This window comes from Marmota marmota, unplaced genomic scaffold (genome assembly GCF_001458135.2).
Source record: "Marmota marmota marmota unplaced genomic scaffold, marMar, whole genome shotgun sequence".
NCBI lineage: Eukaryota > Metazoa > Chordata > Mammalia > Rodentia > Sciuridae > Marmota > Marmota marmota.
In genome coordinates this window covers 22,931,026-22,949,236 of record NW_026000016.1, presented here as the reverse complement: position 1 = coordinate 22,949,236, position 18,211 = coordinate 22,931,026, and the positions used below count along the sequence as shown (strand labels likewise).

The 18,211-nt window shown below is 34.5% G+C and overlaps 1 protein-coding gene across 1 annotated transcript in view; it reads right to left on the bottom strand.

The window, feature by feature from the left end:
- Window positions 1-18,211, bottom strand: part of Enah (ENAH actin regulator) — a 147,567-nt gene that overhangs the window by 129,116 nt on the left and 240 nt on the right. The gene's annotated exons all lie outside the window — the stretch shown is intronic.

The window sequence follows — 18,211 nt, the reverse complement described above, 5'->3', positions numbered from 1 at the left end:
GCAGGCACAGATGCACATGCCTATAATCCTAGAAAATTCAAAGACTGAGGCAGAGAGTCTGAAGTTTGAGACCAGACTGAGCAATTTAGCAAGACCCTAAGCAATTCAGTGAGACCCCGTCTCGATTGAAAAAAAAAAAAAAGGTTTGGTAATACATGCCTCAGTTCAATCCCCAATACAAAAAAAAAAAAAAGAAAAAGAAACTGGAAGAAATAATGCACAGGAAGTACACTTCACTTTAGTTTTGTTCCTTTAACGCCTGTCACTCAAAGCCTTATACAATCCATCCCAATCTGCCACATTTCTTACCACTTCCTACACAAACTCCAGCATGAGAGTTTAGACAGTACTGGATGTGATCTTAAGGATGGAAAATGAAATGTGAGAAGTAAACAGCATTAAAAGGTAAAATAAGAAGAGGCCACATGAGGCTGAGGCAGGAGGATCACAAGTTGAAGGCTAGCCTGGGCAAACTTAATACGATTCTGTCTCAAAATTTAAAAATAAATAAAAAGAACTGTGAATGTAGCTGAGAGGTTAAAAAAAAAAACCTGAGTTCAATCCCCAGTACCTAAAAAGAAAGTCATATAAAGTAAGAGCAAGGCTTTTTTAAAGTTCTGCAGACTCTGATTTGAATCTCAGCTGTCATTTACCAATGATATAATTTTAGCTAAATTGCTTTAAGCATTCTTTCTAAGCTTTGGTTTCCTTTACTGTAAAAGAATAATGAGGACATTAATCTCATGGTTTATTCTAATCCATTAAATGAAATGACAAATGCCTCATCTGCCTTTAGATGCTTATTAACAAACAGTAGCAACTACTTGTTAAATATCTTCTTATTTTATCTAAGGAATGCTAAAAGTTATCTTACATATAGTTGGTAAGTCCACTTAGTTTGCATCAATGTGGACAAATACGACCATAAGGTTAGCTTTCAGAGATGCTCCATTTTACCAACAAGAATTCATACCCTATACCAGGTAAGTGTTGGATCTTCATCTATCAAGATCTGAATCAGTGAGGAAATTGTATACCAATTTTGGGGGGATCAAAACTTAGTCTTTAAACAGTGAATTAAGTTTTAATATTTGCACTGCACTAACATGAAATACAATAATTTCTCTAAAAGCACTTTACTTTTTTCCATTTCATTTATGTAAAATTTAAAAGCTGATTTTTTTCATCTTCAGATAACTAACTTACAAATGGACTTATGTCAACTTGATTTTTAATATAGAAATTGATTTTGATTTTTTTTTTTCTCAGCACACATCTGTAATCACAGAGTCTCAGGAGACAGAAACAGGAGGACCACAAGTTCAAGGCCAGTCTCAGCAACTTAGCAAAACCCTATCTCAAAATAAAAAATGAAAAGGGGGTAGGGATATAGCTCGGTGGTAAAAGTATCCCTGGGTTCAATTACCCGTAACAACAACAACAACACAACAACAACAACAAAAAAAAGTCTAAGTAACTAAACAGAAATGCAACATTTATAACAAAAGTAGGACATGGCCCGGGGCTGTGGTACTCGCCTGTAATCCCAGTGGCTCGAGAGGCTGAGACAGGAGGATCATGAGTTCAAAGCCAGCCTCAGCAACAGCAAAGCGCTAAGCAACTCAGTGAGACCCTCTCTCTAAAACAAATATAAAATATGGCTGGAGATGTGGCTCAGGGGTCCAATGTCCCTGAGTTCAATCCCCAGTATCAAAAAAAAAAAAAAAGTAGTACATGGCAGGAGAGTCACCTCTTCATTTAAATACAAAACATTTCAATGTTTTAAACCTTCAGCATATTTATAAAAGTAGTAAGTCAGCTCAATCTTACAGAATTTAGAGCTTAACCAGTGATTCTGAGCCCTGGAGACATTTTGATTGTCACTACTAGAGCAAAAAGTTGAACAGTATACTATTGGAATCTAGTAGAGACCAGGGATACTGCTAAACATCATATAGTTCACAGGACAGCCCACAACACAAAATTATCTCAACCCAGATATCCATAGTGCTGTGACTCAATCTCTGATTTTGAGGTAGGTATTGATTATTGTGGGGGAAAAAACATTAAAATCTCTTTCAAAAGAATATCATTTTCCCAGCATCAAATATATAATATATAGAAAAGTTATATTAAAATATTTTTTAATTTTTAAATTTTATTATAAACAAATTTATAATATTTATATAATTATTTTATTATACATAAAAACATTAAAATATAGTTTTATTATATTATTTTCCCATTAAATAGTCTTGTCACTTTTGCTGAAAATCAACTGAGCAGGCTCAGTGGTAGAGCACTTGTCTAGCATGTGTGAGACCTTGGGCTCAATCCCCAGCACTGTGAAAGGAAGTGGGGGGGAAGAAGAGAAAGAAAAATCAATTGACCTAAAAATGTACGTTTACTTTTGAGTTGCTATTGTATTCACTGGTCTGTCCTTACACCAATACTACATTGTTTTGATTACTTCAGCTTTTCAGTAAGTATTAAAATTGGGAAATATGAGTCCTTCAATCTTGTTTTTAGAGATTACTTTGGTTATGGGGCTGAGTTGTGGCTCACTGGTAGAATGCTTGCCTGGCATGTGTGAGGCACTGGGTTGAATTCTCAGCACCACTTATAAACTAAAAAATAAATAATAACGGTCCATCAATAACTAATAAAAATTAAAAGAAAAAAAGATTACTTTGGTTAGATGGGATTCCTTAAAGCTCCTTGAATCTATGATGAGTTTTTCTAGTTCTGAAAAAAAATCAAATCATTGGGATTTGGATAGGGACTGCACTGTATCTGTTACATAACCTGGAGTGGTATTATTACATTAATAATAAGTCTTTCAATTTATGAGCACAGATCTTTTCATTTATTTAGATCATCTTTTCTTCCAAAAAATGTTGTAGTGTTCAAGTCTTCCACTTCCTTGGTAAAATTTATTCCTAGGTATTTTATTCCTTTAGATGTTATTATAAACAGAATTGCTTTTCTTAATTTCCTTTTTGGCTGATTCCTTGCTGCTGTATAGAAACAAAACTGATTTTTACATGCTAATCTCATACAACTTTGCTAAATTCATTTATTAGCTCCAGTAGCTTACTGTGTATTCTTTGCATATATTTAACATGTATATGCAAGTTTTCTTCTATATCTATCAGTTCATCTAAATAAAGGGAGATATGAATGAGATCAAAGTTGTGATACACACCCCAAAGGAAAACACTAAAAAGTTTAAGTCCTAACCCTCAAAACCACAGAATGTAGCCTTATTTAGAAATAGGGTTACTAAAGATAGAATAGGGTGACAGATCCTTAATCCAATATGGCTGGTATTCTTTTAAGAGGAAAATGTTATATTTATACAGAGGTACAAGGAACAGGTTGTCATGTGGCCACAGGAGCAGAAGACTGCTATAAGTCAAAAAATGCCACGTCTGCCAAACACCAGAAGGTAGAAATTAAAAGAAAGGAATTCTGAATCAAGACTATCACATAGGAATCCTGCCTGAGTTTCCAGCCTACTGGCCTGCCCTGCCTTTTTTTTTTTTTTTTTTTTGGCAGTACTAGCTGAGGATTAAGCTTTCTACCACCAAGTCACACCCCAGCCATTTTCATTTTGAGGTAGGGTCTTCTTAGGTGCCCAGGTTGACTATGAATTTGCAATCCTCCTGCCTCAGCCTTCCAAATAGGTGGGATTATAGGCATGCACCATCATACCCAGGTTTTGCTACAAACTTCAAACATACGATTCAACATCAGCTCATGTGAATTTCCAGACGGCTGGTCTGTCTTATAAATTTCAGACTTACCATACCCCACAATTATGTGAACCAATTCCAAATCCATAAATTCTCTAAACTTAGTATGGTAATTCTCAAAAGGAGGCAAGTGATTATTAATCCCATTTTGCAGAAAAGAAAATGAGGTTTTGGATAGTCAAGGTTTCACAGTAAATAACATCTTTGGGGTCAATGCTGAGCCTAAACTTGACTACCTGTCCCCCAAATGAATACACCATGAAAAACTGCATATCCAGAAAACTATAAAATAAAAATAAAGTATTAGGAGAGATTTCCCTTGAAGTAAAATAACACTTTACTGGAACAATATAAAGTTAACACTGACATGAGATCTATTGCACAGCTGGGTGACTAGAGTTAATAATAACATTCATTACAGGGGCTAGGGATGTGGCTCAAGCAGTAGCGCGCTCTCCTGGCATGCGCGCGGTGCTGGGTTCAATCCTCAGCACCACATACAAATAAAGATGTTGTGTCCACCGAAAACTAAAAAAAAAATAAATATTAAAAAATTCATTAAAAAAAAGAAGATTTCTGTACATTACTTTGTAAAAAATAAATAAATAACATTCATTACATATTTCAAACTAACAATAAATTTCAAATTATCACCAACAAAATAATATAGAGGTAATAGATAAATTAGTTTGATTTTTAATCATTCCACATTATATACTACATATATATCACACTGTACTACAAAAATATAATACAACTATGACTTGCCAATTAAAAAATACTAGAGGCTTGTAGTGCCTATCTGTAATCCCAGCTATTCAGGAGGCTGAGGCAGGAGGATCACAAATTTTAGGCCAGCCTAGAGCTGTCTCAAAATAAAAAATTAAAATGGCTGGGGATAGCTTAGTGGTAGAGTGCCTCTGTGTTCAATTCCTAGCACCAAAGGAAAAGGAAAAGAAATTATATATATATACATATGCACACACACACACACACACACACAGGATGGAGGGTACAGCGCAGTGGTCGAATGTATGCTTAGCATATGCAGGACACTGGGTTCAATACCCAGCACTTAAAAAAAAAGTTTAACATTTAAATAGCATTGGTGATCTGCTGTAACTAAGAGACACAAATATCAGAGGAAATTTTAAATATTTTTTGATAAAGAAATTATTTAGAAGGGAATCAACCACAAATACATGAAATGGTCCCTACCCTCCTGGCCCATGTACTGCTCTACTGCTCTTTTAAAACTGATGGATGCCTCTTCCCCGCTGAACTAAGCATACCGGAATAGGCTATGCCCAAGCACATCTTTACTTATTTAAAAGCAATTTTTCAGGATCTCTTTTATTGGCCCGTTTTACTAGCTTTGGATTTACAAAACGAATCACACCAGACTTAGCCCCTAATAAGCAGGAGCCTAGTCTTAAATCTAAGAGCAACAGAAGACATGGAAGCAGGCTGAGCTGATCAAACCTGAATTTCAGAATGATCTTTCTGACTACAGCACAGATAACAGATTGAATGGGGACAATCGACCAACACAAAAAATTATAGAAGATTCAGAAAAATATATGTAAAAATGTAACACAGGACAAAACAGATACAAGGCTCTTAATACAAATGTTCTCTATAAGAATCCCAGAAGTTGCCAGGGAAGCAAATGTCATCCTAAAACAAAGAAAAATGAAGTCATTAAAAATGATGAAAACTGTTTCCAAACAATGGCAAAGCCAATACAAAAAACGAATTTTGAGAAGGATACTGACTGGGAAGAGACATGAGAGAACTTAATGAGGTAGTAAGTATGTTCTATATCCAACCTGGTTGATAGCTAGACAGAGTCGTATACATATTCACCAAGCTGGATGTTTACTAATGATTTATGCCTTTAGTTTTATATAAATTATACCTTCTAGGGTTTAAACAGAAACACAAAAAGTGATAGTCTTACTGCCTCCAAGAATTACTGAGTCTGAATGTGTGAAGCCTAGAAATCCTGAAGCCTTCCTGCTTCCAAGATGAAGATGAAACAAAATACCAAAGATGACAAATAGACACGGGGGCTCAAAAACAGTGAGCTGTTTGTTGAGTGTTGCCATGTGGAGCCTACTACCTCTAGACTTCCAATTATATGAAATATTTTTTTTTTTTTACTAATGTTTAAGCACTTGAAGTCTAGTACTTGCAGCTGAAGATATTTTAGCTGAAATAATCAGTTAATAATTGGAGAAAACTAACAAAGATGAGATTAGTAGGAGGTTAAAAAAAAAAAAATCATCTGAGAGCGGGGTTGTGGCTCAGTGGTAGAGCACTTGCCAAGCATGCGTGAGGCACTGGGTCCAATCCCGGCACCACATAAAAATAAACAAAATAAAGGTATTGTGTCCAACTACAACTGAAAAAAAATATTTTTAAAAAATCATCTGAAATAAGTAATGCTCCTAGAAAAACTAATGAGGCCTGAGTACTTTGGCAAAAATGACTTTTTTTTCCTGTTACTGGGAATGGAGTCCAATATCTCATTTCAAGCTAGGTAACACTCTTACCGCTGAGCTACATCCCCAGGCCTTTTTGAGACAAGGTCTCACTAAATTGCCCAAGCTAACCTCGAATTTTCAATCTTCTAGCCTCAGCCCCTGAGCAGCCACCATGCCGAGATTAAAAATTACTTTATCATACTGGAAAAGTTCACCAGAAAGGTGAAAAATATATAGCTTCCTGCTACTTTGCAATTTTGTCAGAAAAAAAAATATGTAAAAAAAAAAAAAATAAGCAATCAACACGTGATTTATTTTTCATCCATTCTAAGTATTTAACACACAGTTGCAACCATAATACGAACATTTTCATAATTTTGTCTCATTTTGCAAGATTAAATCCATATAAAGGCTTCTCTCCCCATCCCCACAACACACTGAAATGTTCCACATTAATTCATTCTATATGGCCTTCTTCTTGTACCAATCATTTTGAGAAAATAAAGACCCTTTATATATGAAATCACAAGGGAAAATACATTCAAACATTAACATGCAGTTCACTTCATAAAGTTAACCATTACAGAGAGACCCAAGAACTTACAGTTAAAAATCACTGGCATTAACTGGGCACAGTGGCACATGCCTGTAATCCCAGCAGCACAGGAGGATCAAGAGTTCAAAGCCAGCCTCAGCAATAGTGGGGCACTAAGCAACTCAGTGAGACCCTGTCTCTAAAATACAAAAAGGGCTGGGGAAGTGGCTCAGTGGTCAAGTGCCTCTGAGTTCAATCTCCAGTCACCAGCAGCCCCCCCAAAAAAATCACTGCATTAGACTGCCTGAGATGGGATCCCAATTCCACTGTTTACTAGCTGGGTGGCACTGAGCAAGTTCCTAATCACTTTGCCTCAGTTTCCTCATCTAGAAAATTGATATAAAAATAGTTGGAAATTTATAAGCTGTTGGAGGAGTAACAAATGAGTCCATATGTAAGCTTTTCAGGCAGTTAAGAACTCAATAATTATTAGCTATCATATTTTAAAAACTCTTAAGCAAATGGGAATATAAACACCAACATTGGAAATAAGTTAATTACTAAAGAAAAATTTTAAACACAAGCTTTATGCTTTAAAAACAAAAATTAGAACAGATGTAATTATGATAATATGTAGCATACAATTTTAAATAATAAAAATTATGCAGCTAATTTCTAAACACATAAGAACTTTTGTAAAGGTACTACATCAAAACCTAATAAACTAGAAACTAATGCATTATTGGACTTTACTAAAGATGAAATTTAAAAATCTGAATGAAAAACGAAAAAAAGGAAAACCCAGTACTATAAAAGGACCAATTCTCTTGCCTACCCATATTAATCCATTAATATAATGCTAATAAAAATCCCAAAGGGTTTTGAGGGGATACCATTTTCTTTTTTATTTCATTTTTATTGGCTTTAATTGACACAATTCAAAAACTAATCTGAAAACATTAAACAGAATAGCAAATCAAACTTTGAAAAATAAGAAAACAGGGGCTGAGGTTTTAGTCAGTGGTGGAGTACTTGCCTGGCACATGTGAGGCACTAAGTTCAATCCTCAGTACCACAAAAAATATAAATAAAAAGGGTATTGTGTCTGTCTGCAACTAAAAAATTTTAAAAATTTTTAAAAATAATAAAATAAAGAATAATTCATCAATAAAAGGGCTAGAGCACATTCACAGCTCAGTGGTAGAGCACTTACCTAGCATACCTAAGGCACTGGGTTCCATCCCCAACACCACCAAAAACAACAAAAAATCATGAAATAGTAGTATAAAACTAGATAATTAATGAGTCCAGAAATAGATTTATGGGAATTCAGTATGCAACAAATAAAGTATGTCAAATCAATGGGAAAGGATTCAACAAAATATATTTAACATATAACATGTATGCGTGTGTGTGTGTATATATATATATATATATATATATATATATATATATATATATATATATATATAAACATTTATATTTAGATAACCACCTTTCATTTTACACCAAAATTAATTTCTGGTAGCTTAAATTTAAACATAAATTAAGCCACAAGTGTTGAAGAAGGAAACATAGGTAAATACATACGTAATTTTAGGTTAGGGAAAGCACATCAAAGGCAAAAACTATAGAACAGTGGATCTAGCTTGAAATTTTAAAACTTTCGTACCAAAACAAACAAAATTAAAACACAAGTGACAAATTTAGTAGATACATGTAACAGACTTTACATCATGGTCTCCAATTAACCACACCTCTTGATATATGTCCTTTTTTGTCTCCTCCAGCACTGACTCAGGACTTAACCATATGACTTGCACTGACAAGGAGACGTAAGCAAAAAGGATATAAGGGAAAGTTTAATAAGAACTTGCATAAATTCTGGGATAAGGTCTCCTCAGAAGGATGCTACTACTAAGGGAGAGATGGAGGAAGGGAGGAGGCAGACACACACACATCAGATGAACACAGCCAGGCGAATAAAAACACATAAGTGAGTCCAGGTTAGACCAAAAATACTGTCCAGCCAACCTATACAATACTTCACTAGTTTTGAGGTGGATTTTTAAATAGCAGTAGAAAACTGATATACCATATATACATCATAAGAGGCTAATATCCTTAAGACATTATACATCATTATACGAAAAACTAAATATCCCACTAGGAAAATAATACATAAACAGATATTCACAGAAAAATAAGATGCCCAATAGACACTGCATGAAGAAATGTTTAACCCTACTAGCAAAAAAATACAAATTAAAACAATAAGGCCTTTTCCTATCAGACTGGCAAAGATTAAAAAGGCTGATGATAATGTCCAGAGTTGGAGAGAATAATTCCCTTCATTATAGTAATTTCGCTTCATTCACTATTCCTTCAAAGACTTAACTGCACATTCACAGAGGCCTGTGCTGGGAAATAGGAATACAGTCAGAGATCAGGCAGGACCTTAATAAAATTGATTTTATTATTAAATTTGGAGTTTATTTTAGAAATAAGATACCATTGAAGGCTTTAGGATGGAAATAAAAATAGTTGTTTTCCACTTCAAGATCACTCTGACTTATGCATGAAGAACAAGGGACAAGAATGGAAATAAAGAGGGGCTGGGGATGTGGCTCAAGCGGTAGCGCGCTCACCTGGCATGCGTGCGGCCCGGGTTCGATCCTCAGCACCACATACAAACAAAGATGTGTGTCCGCCGGTAACTAAGAAATAAATATTAAAAAAAAAAAAAAAAGAATGGAAATAAAGAAATACTAACTGTTCAGGTAAGAGCTAACAGTGTCATAGAGTTTAAATACTGTCAGTGAGATAGACAGACACAAATGGAAGTAGACCTGGCAGGACAACAATCAGATACAGACAAGAGAAAGGAAAGGAAAAAATACATAATACTACTTCTTGATTTTACTTCTAAAACTTTATCCTAAAATATAATCAGATATGAAAATAAAGACCTATATATTCATATATATTTTTTCAATTAAGTGGTTTTCATAATGACAAAAATAGTGAGAACAAATCTAAAAGTTCATAAGTAATAAGTAGTCATCCATCCAAAGCAATGAAATACTATTCAGTCACTTAAAATTATATAGATCTATAGTATGTACAAAGGAGCACAATACTATACAATTCCATGTTTAAATAGTACAATGTCACTTTATTCATTCACAAGCACATATAATTTCAAATACATTCCAAAAAAAAATCTAGAAAGTTATCTATCTAAATGTTCAAATTCTTTATCATTTTGGATTTGAGTTTTTAACATCTTTATACTTTCCACGCCTTTTAAAATCTGTGCAAAATCTATGCTATTTTAAAATGAAAAGAAAAATTAAAAATGGACAATCATAACTGGTTCATTTTCTAAAAATAGTACAAATACAAATTTTAAGGAGACTACAAAGAAAAGCTTTAAATGAACACTTAAAATTCACAAATCCTAAGTTAAAAGCTCAATAGTTACAATTTTACTTACCATACCACTCTAATATGAAACGAAAACTGGAAGGGAGAAGGAAAAGGGAAATCTCAGGACTACAGAACGAAGCAGACTCAAACAACTGATATTTAGGGCTGTGGTTGTGGCTCAGTGGTAGAGCACTTGCCTACCATGTGTGAGGCAATCAGTTTGATCCTGGCACTACATAAAAATAAACAAAAATAAAGGTACATTCAAAATGTCCACCTACAATTTTAAAAATAATTTAAAAATTACATTTAATAATTATGAAACCTTCACAAAAACATGCATTCACTGAACTGTAAAACAACATGGACTTCCTTGATATTCGACCTAAAGAATGATTCATTTTATTTTACTTATGTTCTAACATTCTTCATGAAGTTTCTTCTCCACCAAGTTGACCACACAAATACCAAAAAGGACAACAGACAGAAGACTTCTAAAGCACAGTGAAGGGTAGTCATTTTGAATTCTTATCATGAGATATTATCAAAAGTGGATATTCTAAAAGGCCTTCACCACTGGAAAAGTACTCAGCTCATTAAGAAATATCATCATGGCTACTCATTACAGAAAGACAAAATTTTTCACTGGTATATGAGACTACTGTAAAAAGACTCAAGAAAATCACCATCTAAATTAAACCATTTTCCAAAGACTCTGATGGATTTGCTTCATCACATTTTACTGATGGCCTTAGTCATCCTTATTTATAAAAAGAAATGGCTGAAATTAGCAGGAAGATAGGGTTCCAAAATATTTCGGGCCTCTCATGGCACCACTATTAAGATTTCTACTTCAGCCCTCCTACCTGCTCAATGGTTTTGTCTCTGATGTCTCTTCTTTAGAAATCATGAATGTCAATATTAATCCAAAGTAATGAAAATGTGAGGAACAAATATAAAAAGCAAATGAGGTTTTCTTCTAATATTATCTAGTCTAATGAATAATTAAAAAATAATAATAGAAGGACTGGAAGACAGAGGAGTTTGAGATATATTTCACATACCATAAAATTTACCTTTTCTGGGGGAGGGGAGATGAGCAGAAGGATTAATGGGGATTGAATTCAAGGGCACTCTATGACTAAGCTACACCTCCAGTCCTTTTTATTTTTTATTTTGAGATAGTCTCACTAAATTGCCAAGGCTGGCCTTAAACTTATGATCCTCCTGCCTCAGTCTACCAAATCTCTAGGATTATATCTGTGCAACACTAGTTAAAATTTATCATTTTAAAGTTAAAATCCAGTGGCTTTTATTATTCACACAAGGTTGTCCAACCACCACCATTAATTCCAGAACATTTTCATCACCCCCAAAATACATGTCATCCACGTATTTTACAATAGCAGTCACTTCCCATTCCTCCCTCACTCCTGGCAACCATTGATCTACTTCCTCTATAGATCTGCCTATTCTGGATATCTCATATAAACGGAATGACACAGTATGTGGCCTTTTAGATCTAGCATTCTTCTCTTAGCATAATGTTTCTACCCATGTGGCATGTATCAGAATTTTATTCTTTTGATGGCCAAATATTATTTCATTGTATGGATATACCACCACATTTTGATTATCCATTTATCAACTGAAGGACATTTGGGCTGTTTCCATTTTGGGGTCATTATGAATAATCATGCCATAAACGTGTGCATAAGCATTTAGGTGAACATATGTTTTTCACCTCTGGTGTATATATCTATTAAGTGGAATTGCTGGGTCATAAGATAATTCAATGTTTAAAACTTTAAGGAACTGCCAAGCTGTTTTCTAAAACAGTTGTTTCATTTTACATGGTTTTTCACACTCTTAACACAAACTTAAGAGATGTTAGACGTTCACAGAAGTAGGGTATTTATCCTTACCAAGTCCATTTTGTATGCCAAGTGTTATGCCAGGGTTTCTTTTAACTTTCTCAACTCTATAAGGCCGGAATTATCTCAACTTTACAGGAGAAATTCAAATCTTAAAAAAAAAGTTTGTAACCTATTTTTAAAAATCAGTTTTTTAGTAAATGTCAAATAGAGAATTTGAACCAAGAGTTCACATCAAAGTCTATACTCTTTACCCTACACAATGTAACCTCTATACTAAGATATATAAACACTGCTTCACACCAGAAGGATTCTTTGGGAAAATTATATGCTAATTAAGTTTATTATAATCATTATAAAACAGAGACTTCCCAATATAGATATTTCTAGAAAATATAGGAAGTCATTTGCATATATTACTCTATCCTCTCTAACATTCTTCCTTTTTAAAATATTTTTTAGTTGTAGATAAACACAATACCTTTATTTCATTTATTCATTTTTATGTGGTGCTGAAGATCAAACCCAGTACCCCACACACGTAGGCAAGTGCTCTACCACTGAGCTACAACCCCAGCCCTCCAATTTTCTCCTCTAGTGGATGATTTCTACACACAGAGTTACAGGAAACAAAAACTAGCAAGGCATGATGGCTCATACTTATAATTCCAGTTACTCAGGAGGCTGAGGGGATCATAAATTCAAGGTCAGCCTGGGCAATTTAGCAAGACTCTATCTCAAAATAAAAATTAAGGACCTGGGTACTAAGGCACTTGTCTGTGATGCCAGCAACTTGGAAGGCTGAAGAAGGAGGATCCCAAATCTAAGGCCAGCCTGGAAAAATCTAATGAGACCCTATCTCTAAACAAAAAAATAAAAAGGACTGAGGATGAAGCTCAGTAGTAGAGAGCCTCTGGGTTTAATCCCCGGTGCCAAATGAATAATAACAGAATAAAAATTTGAATTAAAAAGAAGGGCTGGGATTTGCTCAGCTGAGGGAGCGCCCCTGGATTCAATCCCCAGTACCACACACACAAAAAAAAAATAGAAGACCCTGTCCGAGAGGAATTTACAATGTAAAAAGGTCAAATGGATCCAGATGATCATAAAACAGTATAATAAATGTAATAGAAAAAAAATGCAGCATATACAAAAATATGCAGGAATGGAAACGGTTTAATCAGGGACTACTTCCCAATCCCAAAAGGCATCACAAGGAAGCCTCTTGTTTCTCTCATCCAGAAAAGTTCATAAGCTTTTATTTGGTGCAGTATCCACTGACATACAGTTTTCAGCTCAGATTCTCTTTTTAACTTTTTTTTTTAAACATTAATACCTTTATTTATTTTTTATTTTTATGTGATGCCAAGGACAGAACCTAGTGCCTCACATATGCTAGGCAAATACGCTACCACTGAGCCACAACTGCAACCCCTCTCATTAACTTTTATTTCCACTCAGTTCCATCCATCAATTTCAAAAAGTGGGGATAGAAAAAAAAGGAGGAAAGAAAATCTTAAGCTAGCCCAGGAAGGGTTTAAATACCCTTTTACTACCCCCCCCATGTATGAAATTTGACATCACATTTTTCCAATTCTTTCTTATTACATTCATGATAAAAACTGGGTTTATTACAAGTTACACAATCACACCTCTTTTAAGCTGTGTGTAGGATAAATTATCAAAACCATCAATCCAGTAAGGAGTTTTTTCTGTACCAACCAAATGGTGCCTGCCTAGTTATTTTACTTATTCCAACTGGGCTAACAAGACATACAAAAGGTTGAAAACCAAGTCCAGTAAAATTTCTCTACTTATCCACACTCCTATTCAAGACTTACTCACTTAATAAATACCTATAATACTGACATTCAAAAAATTGAAGATTTAACTCCTGCTCCAAAAATAAATCTTTGTGGGAGAGTCACACATCCAACAGCTACAAGTATAAATGAAGACCCACGGGGAAAAAGATTACTATTTGCATCTTTTCATGGATATCTCACTTAACACAATTAACAATTCTATGAAATAAAAAGATTTATCTTTTTTTAACCTTTTTTTCTTTAACCAATTTGGTTGAATAACAAGTTGATATATCTAACCTGATCTTTCCAACCTTTAAGTGTACCCAGCTCTAAAATATATTATCAATCATTACCATAAATGAAGGCAACAAAAATCACAATTAGTTTTTCAAGGTCTCTAAACATACACACAGGAAGGAAATTTTAAAAAATGGTTTCCCTCACCTCTAAAATAAAGTTGGACTAGATCACAGATGACTAGGAATTAAGTGACATTCCAGGAACCACTCTTCAGTGCCATTCTCTGGAACCCATGTCTTAAACATACATTACTAATGAACCACGGCATTCTTTCCCATCAAGCGCAGAAGTGCATCAATGTCTTTATCAAAATGGTAGCATTACCAATTGGAATAAGTAAGCAGAATGTAATCTATTTAACATCTTTGAATTAAATAAGGTCCAGATATAAAGCAAACTACCCAAAAGTTTTACCCAACTAATCTAAAACAAAAGTAGGCCTCAAAATAATATGAGTGACGTAACTGTATAATGCTAATAGCATACAAAGTACCATCTATTATCATTTGATCTTCATACCCAGTAAAAAATTATCTGTATTTTTACTTATTTTTTAAATGTATCAGTGAAATAAGGTGGTTAATTCAAGGTCACGCATCTAGATAAGTGGCTTGATCAACTCCTTTGCAACCCCATTACAACTTCTTTTTTTTAACAATTTTTAGTTGTAGATGGACACAATATCTTTATATTGTTTATTGATTTTTATGTGGTGCTGAGGATAGAACCCAGGGCCTCGAAAGAGCTAGGCGATCACTCTACTGCTGAGCCACAACCCAGCCCCCCATTACACCTTTTTATGTGAGAAACTTGGAGTAGCTAGTGGAAGCTGTTGGTATTTAAAATGACACAAAAATGTCAATCCAAAATCTTCTGCCCTCTTCTAAGCCACTGGACTACAGACAACTACTTTAGATCAGACAAGCTCCTCTTTTCATTAAAATAATAACAATAATAATTAAATTTGGAATAATTAATCGATTTTTAAATTCAATCATTTAATAAGACATATGCTGTATTTTGTATACATATATACATTCATTCACACACACACCCCTCAATCAGAAAGCACCGTATACTTTTGAAGGATTACATAAATGAAAAATGGAATAGAATCAAAAGCTTGGATGGGATACTAAAAGTATTAAGTTTTTTGGCCTCAACTCCTCCACTGTCCTGCATAATATACTTTTTCATTTCTTTAATGCCAATCTTAAAAGCAACATATTAGTAGGTAAATCTCTATACAGCATTTTATATGTGTAGAATTGCCTTCTGACTACTTTAGGAATATAAAGTATTTTTCAATTCCCTTTTCTTTAAGATTACATCACAGTTAATACACTATTCCTAAAATTAAAGTCATTTGAGAGATCTTATCACAGCTACTTATGCCACAACATATTAATCATTTCCTCTTTTCAGAATTCTGACCAACTTAATTGGAAATTCCTGCTCAGGCATTCCTGTTTCTGGATGGCTTCTGAGGCATGAGAACTATCCATCATGTAACTTTAAAAGACTCTATTTTAAAAAGCTAACTTTTATAGGACAGTACTTGAAAGCAACTGGGGATTGAACAGAGGGGCTGGCACATATGAGGCAAGGGCTCTACAACTGAGCTACATTTCCAGTCCTTTGTTTTTTTTTCATTTTTTATTTTTGAGACAGGGTCCCACTAAGCTGCCCAGGCTGGCCTTGACTTTGTGATCCTTCTGCCTCGACCTCCAAAGTAGCTGATGACTACAAGTAGTGACTCACAGCTAAAAAGTCCTTTCTTAACCATAAAATATCCCAAAGATTTTTGTTATCAGCACAAGAATCTTTTCCCTCATATTAGAATGTTCTACTTTTGCACACATCTAACTGCAACAATGGAGTTTTACAAACCACCTACCAAATAATCCAATGGTTTCCAAAGTGTAAATCTGATCCTCTTTTCTACTCTTTAAATTATTCAAAATTAGTCTACAAAGAATTACTGTAGACTGCCTAAAGAAATATTTCAGACCCCGATACCACATTCTATATTTATGGTCCTGGAAAAACAGCAGTGATTCCCATATAATAAAACAAGAAGAGCTTAAAAATAAAAGTTATACTTTATCAAACAGGGAACTTTTAAGTGAAGACAATTTAACTGACACAGACATCTACACTATTCTGATTAAACTTTAAAGATCCCCTAAACATCTTTCTTTTTTTCTTTTTGGTTTATCATCTTTGGATTAGATAACTTCGATTGTTTTTATTTTAAAATAGCACACTTTGTTAACAAAGTTTGTTAACAAACTAAGACAAATATAGCCAAAGTTGAAAAAACCATTAACTTCTGGTCTCTGAGACCCTATAGCAGCCAGGCGCAGTGGCCCACCAGCCAGAGGCTCAGGAGGCTGAGACAGGAGGATCCGGTGTTCTAAGCCAGCCTCAGCAACAGCAAGGCACTAAGCAACTTAGTGAGATGTCCTCTTTAAATAAAATACAAAATAGAGCTGGGGATGTGGCTCAGTGGTTTAGAGTTCAATCCCCAATACTAAAAAAGAAAAAAAAAAAAAAACCTATAGCAGTAAATCTAAAGCAGAAATCATCAATATGTAGTATTACACAACACAACATTATATATATATATATATATAGTATTAGAGTTCCTGAGTTTTCAAGGACAAGAGTAACCTGATAAAAAAAAAAAATCACAAAAACCACCACTCAAGTTTTGATGCCATATTTTACCAGATTAATGGTTTCTGGTTTGTATACCATAATTATTTTTAAAACTGACCCATTACATTTGAAAATAACTTGCATGAAATCACAAGTAAAAGGGGTCAGTCGCCTAGGATTAAACAAAATTTTTAAAGCTATCATATATCAAGGGCTGTAAGTTGGTATCAGAAAAAATAATAATTCAAATTCATAATAAGTTTAAGTGAAAACATAACTATGTCATCAAAAATAAATATTAAAAATAGTTGGAATGTGTTCAACTCCGATAGGTTAAAAAAAAAAGAAAGAAAGCTAAAGTTTAAAATGGAAACTACTTAAATTGATAAAGAATTTCAATGACAGAACTTTTTTGCTAAAGCAACGGAATTTGTAAATTATATCATTCAAAACTCATTGTATTACATTATAAAGGTCTTGGCAACGGTTGGCCATTAATCTTTAACACAAAGGAGATTCAAATCCAAATGAACTGTAAGACTATCTCTTCCAGGAGAGAAAAATAGAGTATTTTACTTTATCCACGATTGTTTAACTAAAAGGAAGGCCTTTAAAGATGATAACGCAGAATGGATCAGCTTCAGTCTACCAAGTCCCATTTCTCACGAAGTCTTGCACCAATCCGAAGAGAGGTGGTTATGGACACAAAATAGGCTTAGGAAAGACTGAGAAAAATCTCCAATGAATGACATACCACATCATGGCTTATTCTCCTACACAATTGGAGAAATAAAAAAGAAAAATATCATACCATATGTTTCACCGTATCAATCAAAAAATAATATACGACGGTACATTCAATTCTTTCCTTTGAGGCTGAAAAAATAATTTAGCTTCTGTTTTATTGATTACATAGAAGAGGGGAAAGCAGTTGCTGCAATGCAACACAGCCTGCCACAGAAGAAGGGGAGAAAAGGGTTTTCCAAACAAAACCCTCCCCCGCCCCGGCTTACACACCCCAAACAACTTACTTACCCTAGCCTTTTACTGCCCTCCGCCAGTGTAAACCTAATAAATTCTTTCCCTTCCCCCACCTTCGTAAAATTTCACCTTTCAGTAGCTCCTTCACCTACCCCTACCAGAGGCGCTTTATTACCCGCAGAGATTTCAGACCCTTCAAACTTTTCTTTTTTAATTAAACGAGAGACTTTTGTACTAAAAGTGCACGAAATTTTTACACATATACGGAAGAATACCTGTTTCCCAGCAACAAGCACGCTTCGATTCTCGAACCCCTCCCCATCTCCCGGGTTTTGCTTTCAAAGGCTGCGGGGGGGGGGGGGGAGGGAGCCAGGCTCAATTC